At 47.9% G+C, this 9,608-nt stretch overlaps 1 pseudogene across 1 annotated transcript in view; it reads right to left on the minus strand.

Annotated features, from left to right (window-relative positions):
* LOC125528486 (putative UDP-rhamnose:rhamnosyltransferase 1 pseudogene) overlaps nt 1–9,010 on the minus strand; it is a 34,471-nt pseudogene extending 25,461 nt beyond the window's left edge. The window contains exons 1-6 of the transcript XR_015607928.1: nt 8,806–9,010; nt 8,279–8,442; nt 7,872–7,988; nt 7,702–7,794; nt 7,496–7,588; nt 7,212–7,403 (exon numbers count right to left, since the gene is read on the minus strand). The product of XR_015607928.1 is annotated as a putative UDP-rhamnose:rhamnosyltransferase 1 pseudogene (transcript). The remainder of the gene's footprint in view (nt 1–7,211; nt 7,404–7,495; nt 7,589–7,701; nt 7,795–7,871; nt 7,989–8,278; nt 8,443–8,805) is intronic.
* Between the last annotated feature and the right edge of the window lie 598 nt (nt 9,011–9,608).

A 9,608-nucleotide genomic window follows, 5' to 3' on the forward strand; every position in this document is an offset into this window, starting at 1 on the left:
TGTTGTAGAAACGGCAAATGCGACACCTTCAGAGAATGAACCGGAGGAGCCGGAGGCAACCGCAAAGGCCTTCTTGGAGGTCTTGGCCTCGTCGAAGAAACCTCTTTATGCGGGTGCGAAAATATCTCAGCTGGATGCCATCTCACAACTGATTGCAGTCAAGGCTGAGTACGGCTGTAGCCAGAAATGCTTCGAAGCATTTCTGGGAGTATGGGCTAACAGCCTCCCTGAGGGTCATGAACTGCCGAAAAGCATGTACGATACAAAGAAAATCATGAAGGCACTCTCTATGGATTATGAGAAAATAGATGTTTGCCCGAAGAATTGCCTTTTGTTTAGGCACGAGTATGCGGATGACAAGTACTGTAGGAAGTGCGGTTCGTCTCGGTACATTGAGGTGGTCGGTGAGGATGGTGAGTAAAAGCAGCTAACCATCCCCGTTAAGGTTCTTCGGTATCTTGATTTTATAAAAATACTGCAGCGCCTTTTCATCACGAAGGAGTCTGCCAAAATGATGAAGTGGCACAAGGAAGGTATAAGGTACAATCCAAAAAAATCATCCATCCATCGGGAGGGGAAGCATGGAAGTCATTCGATGAAGAATACCCCGAGGAAGCAGCCGAGGCTGGGAATGTCAGAATAGCCATATCAGGTGATGGGTTGAATCCATATGGTATGTCGTCCAATCCATACAGCTGCTGGCCTGTGTTTGTAATTGCGCTCAATCTTCCTCCCGGTGCCCTAATGCAACGGAAGACCATGTTCTTGTCGCTCATCATTCCGGGGCCTGACTACCCGGGGAAGCAATTGGGTGTATTTATGCAGCCGCTTGTGGATGCTTTGCACCATTCTTGGTACTTTCCGAGGTTGACATACGACCGGGATCTGCAGAGAAATTTCTTGATGAAAGTTTGGTTGCACTATTGCATGCATGACTTTCCCGGCTATGCTCTATTCTGCGGATGGTGTACAAGTGGTAAGATGCCATGCCCAGTGTGCATGCAGGCTCTGCGAATGATTTGGCTGAGTAAGGGTGGCAAGTATGTAGCCTTTGACCTGCATCGACAGTTTCTCCCTCCAGACCATCCAGACAGGGAAGACAAGAAGAACTTCATGAAAGGCCGGGTTGTTCATGAAGTAACCGAGATTCCAACATTTTTGGGGGCAGATGTTCTTGCTCAGCTAAAAGCTCTCAAGCCTAAAGTCAAAGACAAAGGCAAAGCCAAAGCCAAAGGCTTCGAGGGATATGGTGAGACGCACAACTGGACGCACATTACCCCCTTCTCGCAGCTTCCCTATTTCAAGGACCTCAAACTTCCTTACAATATTGATGTGATGCACACTGAAAAGAATGTGGCAGAGTCCCTTTTCCACACGATCCTCAACATTCCTGATAAGACGAAGGATAACGTAAAAGCTAGAGCCGATCAACAGAGAATTTGTGATAGACCACGCCTGAACATGAAACCTCCCACAGGTGGTCGAAAAAACTGGTTCAAGCCAGATGCTGACTTTGTCCTTAAACCGCCAGAAAAAAAGAAGTACTTATCTGGCTGAAACAAATTTTGAAGTTCACCGATGGTTATGCATCGAATATAAGTAAGGGAGTTAATCTTTCAACGGGCAAAGTGACCGTCCTGAAGAGTCATGACTACCATGTATGGATTGAGCGGATAATGCCGGTGATGGTTCGAGGCTATGTCCCCGAGCATGTCTGGCGAGTGCTTGCCGAGCTTAGCCATTTCTTCCGCACACTCTGTGCTAAAGAAGTAAGTAAAGAGGTGATTGAAAAATTGCATAAGAAGGCACCGGAGTTGATAGTCAAGCTAGAGAAGATCTTTCCGCCAGGCTTCTTTACTCCGATGACACATCTCATTCTGCACCTCACGAACGAGGTATTGTTGGGGGCCCTGTGCAAAACCGCTGGCAGTACGGCCCTGAGAGGCAGAACAAGCATCTCCGACGGAAATGTGGAAACAAAGCTAAGATTGAAGCTTCCATAGCTGAGGCAGTTATCCTAGAGGAGGTGTCAGACCTCAGGACATCATACTATCCAGACCACGTTCCCCATCTGCATAACAAGGTGCCTCGATACAATATAGAAGAGCCCAAGTATCAAACCAGGCTCGATCTATTCAACGCGCAAGGTGGGAGGGCTGGGGCCTCGAAATCTTATAACATGCCACGACAAGACTGGGAGGACCTCATGTTCTATATCTTGCACAACATCAAGGAAGTTGAGGAAGTGTGGATGAGGTAATACCACTACACCATTCCTTTATGTCTTCCACATCATCATGTTTCATGTTCACTTAGTCCCGGTCTAACACCGCTTATCTTTTTTTAGTGATTTCGTTCAGGAGGAATGGACGGGAGTGAATCCTCCTACTGAGGCGGAGGCACTTACTCTTCTCCGTCATGGAAACCCTGGACGTAAAAATTTTGTTGCTTGGTTCATGGAGAAAGTAATTTTCCACACTCCCCTATTAAATACCTACTTCAACATTTATTAGTTAACCAAACTAATGCACGCAACAATTTCCATTATACTTGTAGGGAAAAGATCCGAACATATCTATGGATGATGAATTGAGATGGGTTTCCATGGGTTTTGACCCTGCCGTCATGACATGTAAAAAGTATGATGTGAATGGGTATCGCTTCCATACAGAGGAGCACCAAAACAGCCGCCCCGATCCCAAAACTATAAATACTGGAGTGTACACCCCCGGTCAAAATTCAGTAGACTACTACGGAATGGTACAAAATATATACGAGGTTAAATTCCGCCAGGGGCGTGAGACCCTAAGTCTGCCTGTGTTTAAATGCCGATGGTTTGATCCGCGGGAGGGGGTAAAACATATGCCTTCCATTGGTTTGGTCGAAGTTAAACCATCAACCGTCTATGCCGGAGCCGATCTCTTCATTGCGGCTACCCAAGCTACACAAGTATATTATCTGCCTTACCCATGCCAGAAAGTGTATCTAAAGGGTTGGGAAGTTGTGTTCAAGGTGTCGCCACATGGTAAGCTACCAGACCCGAATGAAGACGATTACTACAACATTAACCCCATGACATACGAGGGAGTGTTCTATCAAGAGCAACCTGATGATGATGATGTGGTTAGAAACGATGACGCTAGACCATTGGGTGATGATGATGTGGACCCAAACATCGACGATGCACGGAATGATGGTGAGACCATTGTCAATGAAAATGACATACTTATGCTAGAAAAGTTAAATGAAGACGCTGACGACGAGGAAGAGCCTCCACCTCCGTTGAACAACGAAGATGATATGATTGATAGTGATGATGAGACGAACCGAGAAAGAGGTTACAACAGTGATGATTCATATGGGTTCTAGCAGATGTACGTTTCAAGTATTTTTTTTCTATAGTTTAGGAATATGCCTTTTTATGCATTTTTATTAATGTGTTTATTATCATGCCTTTTCCTTCATTTCATTAATTTACTAATTGCTTTTTCTCTTTTCAATGCAGGTTCGTGGAACATGGGCAAGGGGAAGGCCGACGGCGTGGGTTTCCTACGCAAGGTCGTCGGCCTGCCTAGTCGGAGTGGTCGAGCACGTAATCCTCCCCCTCGGCTACTTGACGATGACTCCTCACAGGGAGGTCGAGGGAGAGGTGCCCCTAGAGGAGGAGGGGGCGGGGGGAGAGCCTCTAGAGGACGAGGTGCTGGGGGGAGAGCCACTACAGGGGGTCGCGGCCAGAAAGAGCGCACCCTCACCGACTTAGGGGTGTTGTCTTCGAGGCCCTCCTCTAGTGAGGTACCCTCCTCTAATGAGGTACACTCTAGGGAGGAGGAGGAGGGGGAGGAGGTGGTGGTGGAGGAGGAGGAGGAGGTGGAGGAGGAGGCAGACGAGGAGGAGGAGGAGGAGGTTGGGGAGGAGGTTGGGGAGGGGGAGGCAGGCGAGGAGGAGGGTGGTGGCGGGGATGATGGTGGTGACGGGAAGGGGGTTGACAAGAAGGGGTGGCTGCGTGGTAACGCAAAGCTACCAAAACAGGTTCCGGCTACTGAGGAGCAGAAGTGGCTCATTGAGCCCACGGGAAAAGAGTAAGTGGTTCATTATTTTGCTTGTCACATGCTTATTCTGGTTGTTATTTATTTTGCTTGTCACATGCTAATAGTTCGTTCTTTTGCAGCAACTGGATATATTCTAAAGGGGTCCGTATTCCCAACGGCCTCATCACCGTCTTGCCGAAGTTATACTGGCCGGGGTTGTACTGTCCGGATCCAGTCAGGCAGCCGGCTCGTCGGGTTTTGGCCACGAGCTGGGACCACTGGGAAGTGGCCCGCTACGCGGACCATGAGACCCATGCCAAGGCCGTGATCACTACTTTCTTGGTGAGTTCTCTTCAGAAGAACAAGTCCATTCTAGTTTCATGAAAATGATTTAACTCGTGGCTTCTTCCATTCTTATTTCATGCATGATTGTAGAAATTCTATCGAGTTCTTCCGGAGCACAGGGCTAGAGCGGACCAGATCGTGCTGCGCCAATGCAAGAAGAAGGCCCGCCAGATGCAGTACGAGGTGCGCTATGTGGCCATCTCCACATATTACCACGACTATCTTGGTGTGAAGATGACCAAGGAAGAAGCGCGGAGGATGGGCATTACCTTGGAGAGGCCCGAGTTCTTGGCGGTAAGTATAAAAGATTTTTAATTATGCTTTCATTACCTTGTGGTACATTATGCTTTATGCTTTATGCTTCCATAACACCAATTTGGACACACCTACATGCCATTATGCTTTTATTATGTAGGTGTTTCCAAATTGGTGTTATGGAAAAGACGAGTCCTGGGCGGCATTGGTGGATCTTTGGTGTGATGAGGCTGGAGCCTGGACGGCTATGAGAACCAAAAATAAGGCTAACCGAGGGACGGAGGGAGTACATGCTCAGGGAAACCGAAACCACTATCTTCACAAGGCAGTTAATGTATGACTAACCCCATTAAACATTCTTCTTCTTCTATTTACCATCACTTTTTTATGTATGACTAACCTCTGTTTGGTGGTGCAGGAGGAGAAACTGAAGCGGCCGCTCTCACACATGCAGGCGTGGGAGATCGCCCATACGCGGAAGGACCCCAAGCCTGGCGAGCCCAAGTACTACGGCAAGAAGACCGCGGGGAGGAAGAAGGCCTACTCCGAAGCGTATCTGAAGTTACATCCTGACACACCTGACCCCATTGCGGCGCCTCTGGACGACATGGCGGTGGTGAGGATGGGGCCCAAGGAGCACGGTCGGGAGGCGGTTCTCGATGCTGTGATCACTCCTAGTATCTCCTACACACAGCTTCGTCGGATCGACCCGAGCCTGAGCCAGCGCACGAGCCAGCCAGTGACCAGTACACAGTCCCTCTTTCAGGAGCAACAATCTGTAAGTATTTTCCCTCTTATCTTCATTGCTCACTTTATTTTCCGCATTTAGTAGTTTTATGAGTTCCATCATGTCATACCGTAGGCCTACCTGGAGTACACACGCCAGGAGACCATGGCGTGGCATCAGAGGCTTTATGAACACCAAGTGCAGAGGGATTGCCAGATGCAGCAGGCTTTTCAGGATATGGCGGCCGACAGGTGTCCTCAGTTCCCTCCAGCACAATGCCCTCCAGCACAACCAGTGTTGATGAGCTTTGAGGAGTTTGTGGCACAGAACGTTGGCCCCTCGCCGGTTAGTTCATCCCCAATCTATTCACCCAAATCATGTCATGCCTTTCAACACAGTCATATATCCCGTGCATATGTCTTTTCAACATCCAGGAAACAGGTGGATCTACCGTTGGCGGTGGTCTTCGCAGCACTCCGGAGACACGGAGCCCGACCACTCCGATCCACGGAGGCGGAGGCGGTCTTGGCGGTAGCGCTGCCGCTAGCAGTGATGACCTGGGCTTCGGCCGTCTTGGCGGTGACGACCTCCGCGGTGCTCAATGATCCTTGTGTGTGGTGATGATGCTTGAGATGACTTGTGTGTGGTGATGATCATTTAGATGACTTGTGTGCTTCTCTATATGCTTATGCTTATGTTGGTTGTGATGATGTTCATTTAGAGACTTGTGCGTGATGATGCTTATGCATATATTGTTGTGATGGTGCCGGATGATATCCCGTTGTGTTTTATATGTCTATCCCATCATATATATCTGCTGATATGTGCTGTTATTTGAATTGAATTGATTTGAAAACAAACAGTAAAAAGAAAAAAAAGCAAAAGCAAACTATGCCGACGGCTAGGCCGTCGGCATAGGGCTAGCGTGAGCTCCCAGTAGCTGACACGTGGCACCTATGCCGACGGCCTAGCCGTCGGCTTAGTTTATGTGCCGACGGCTAGACCGTCGGCATAGGCGCCCACGTGTCAGCTACTGGGAGCTCTGTATGAAGGACTATGCCGACGGCCTGGCCGTCGGCTTAGTTTCAAACTATGCCGACGGCCCAGCCGTCGGCATAGTCCTGGTCCACGAGCAGCGGCTGGTCGCCACATGGCACACCTATGCCGACGGTCGAGCCGTCGGCATAGTTTTTGACTAAGCCGACGGCTAGGCCGTCGGCATAGGGGTGCCACGTGGCGACCAGTCGTTGGGCAGACTTGACGGCGGCCGCCATTAGGCGTGATAGTTGCCGATGGCTGGGGCCGTCGGCATAGATGTACGGCCCCCGTCGGCGTATCATATATGTCGACGGCTTTTCTATGCCGACGGCCTCCCTGACTGTGCCGACGCATATGTTGCCGACGGCCCTATGCCGACGGGGGCCGTCGGCATAGGTCTATCCCGACGGGACTCAGGGCTATGCCGACGGCCCTGGCCGTCGGCATAGGGGGCGATTCCGGTAGTGTTTATACCTCACGCTGGCATCTGAACCCTTGCATAGTTCGCTCTCCCTTGGTGTTAGTATACGAGTCATCACTCCTTATGCTGAACCCAACGACCCTTGAATATAAATTGTAGAACTGGTAACCTTCGCTTGCTGAGCCAAATATCATGCCTACTTCAGGCTTGAACAAAGTTACTGTTTTATCTTTACTGTATGCTCTTATAGACTGCTCCATTAAATTTGGTATTCTCTTCTCCCCGAAAAGAGTAGTTATACCATCTGGATGCATTTTTCTAAGGATGTGCAAGGTGTGATTTAATAATAAGTGAAAAACAGGAATTAGCATCAAGGACTTTATGTTGATCAACAAACCTGTAGCAGTGTGATTTGCTTGAAGCATCATCATCATCGTTCTCTACAGCCATTGAAGAAAAACTACGTATAGTGGATGTTTGGTTAGCTGAAGAGGCACATAACAACTCTCTATTTTGGTCATTTTCGATTAGGGAGGCTGGATCATCCTTGTTATCCTGGATACAACATGATTTATGGTTGTGTTCCAACCTGCAGACATTAAAATAGTTAAGCATACATCCGGATTTACATTAAGTTATATTTAAACGATATATTTTGACATATGGAGAAATATAGCTTGCCTGGAATAGTCTGAATCATTTGAGTACTCTTCTTCATCTGAATTTATTGGTACAGGTGAATCTACCAATGCTATTTTCTCTTGACAATCCCCACTGAACAGATAAACAGAATATATTATTATAATAACAGAATCTAAGTCGATTTTATAGAACATTTCAAGTGCAAAATATTCCACACGCATTGCTTAGAGTTATACTTCACTAGCCTGGGCAAGTGTTCACCGTTAGAGTAATTTATTTCATCCGGCTCGATTGGCACTGTTGAATCAACCAAAGCATTGTTCTCTTCACACTGCACTCTGGAAATGTTTAAATGGTAGAGGATAATAAGAAAAAAGTATTTAATTGGATTCAAGGAAAAGTTCAAAGAAATTACCTCCCGATAATTGAGGGATCTGCAACGTAGCAGATCCATAAAAGAGCCACCAACATCTCCGCCAAACACATCCATTGAATTTAAAAGGGGATAGAACTACACACGATAGTTGAAGATCTGTGCCAATTTAAGTTCTTAGGTGACATGCCAAAAATGCTTAGAAGTGCTTAGTTGCCAGCTAGAAAAAATACTACTTAGTTTCCAGATTAAAAAGTTCTTAGTTGACATGCTTAAAAACTGCTCACTTGCCGGGTTAAGTGATATGCTGAAAATGCTTAGTTGACAGGCTAAAAAATGCTCAGTTGCCCATATTAATTATAACTACTTGCCAAAAAAACTGAAAAATCTAGGTAAGTGTACAACAAACACAAATGGGGGCGCTGAGAGAAAAAGGCAGCACTAATTACCGGCCGCTAGCTGAATCCATGAAAGCAAAAGAACACGCATCGCTGAGATGCAAAAGAGTCGGGGATCCCCTGTGTCCATCCGACCACCTCTTTCTCCTTCCCCCACTATAGTGGCTCTTGCCCTTGATGCCCAGCAGGGAGCAGATCCCATGCCCTCTCGGCCCCTGATGGATGGGGGATTTGGATGAGCTACAGAAAAAATAGAAGCAAATATGGGAGGAGAGAGGCGAGAGGCAGGGAAGGAGGTGTGGAGAACAACGACTCGTGGATGTGGTGGGACTAGCGAGATATGAAAAAGCGGTGGAAGAAATAATAAAGAAAAATATGCAGTTCACTAGCGATTGAACGGACGCCACGCCGCCGCACCGTAAGACACGCGTACGCACACTTCTGCTTAGTTTCCCAAATATACGAAAGGAAGGATAGATCAAGAGCTAGTACATATAAAGACCAAATTGAAATATCATAGGTTGCAGCAGGGTTTGGATCTAGATAGAACTCGAAGATTTCTAGCAGTAGACACGAACCTGAGATCTTGTTTCGATGTCCTCGGGCATCAAACAATAGATAAACACAGTGCTTCCTAAATAAATGGATGAGATTTCTACACAGAGCTATTCCATGGTGGGTGATGGGAGGAGGAAGAACGTCTCGCAGCAATGGTGGAATAATGGTTCCGCCCAAAACGCGTTCTGGACAGGTAGCTAGAAGGGGGTGGCATTTACGTTCTTGGGCTCAGAACAGTGTTTTATCTGTTCCCCATTAATGCGTGTATCTGACTAGGTTGGTGAGGTATTGTACAGAACAACACCAAAATAAATGTTTTAGAATAATTTAGACTCTAATCCAGGCGGGCATCTCAGTGCCACAGTGAACGGCTGGAGCATGCACTGGAGCTCCCGTGCATGGGAGAAAATCCACTCTCAGCTCTTGGGCTACCGCTACCCACGAGGAAACGTCCAGAGCTACAACTGTCGTTTTGTTTTGGCGAGCACTCAATTCCTAGGGCAGTTCTGCATGTGGCTCTCGTTGGAAAAGGAACGAAAATGGTAGTACCAGTAACTGTTTGCCTCTAATGTAGCATCTGCGGGAAGTGAAATGAGCCTACGGCGGCAGCACGGGCCACCGAGGTCCTCTCAGCATCTCCGGGGTGCAGTGCAGATCGAGATGGGTGTTTATGACAACGGGGCCGGCTAGCCATGGCGAACTTGTCGACGGACACACTGGAGGGCACGGAGACGGAGGTGGTCAAGCTGGACCATGTCTTGTGCGGTGGTGCCGGCCGGTGTTCGACGCCAGCACCCTGAGGGATTGGTTGAGTTCGTGATGG

Source organism: Triticum urartu, chromosome 1A (genome assembly GCF_056163025.1).
Source record: "Triticum urartu cultivar PI428250 chromosome 1A, HENAU_Tu73, whole genome shotgun sequence".
NCBI classification, from domain to species: Eukaryota; Viridiplantae; Streptophyta; class Magnoliopsida; order Poales; family Poaceae; genus Triticum; species Triticum urartu.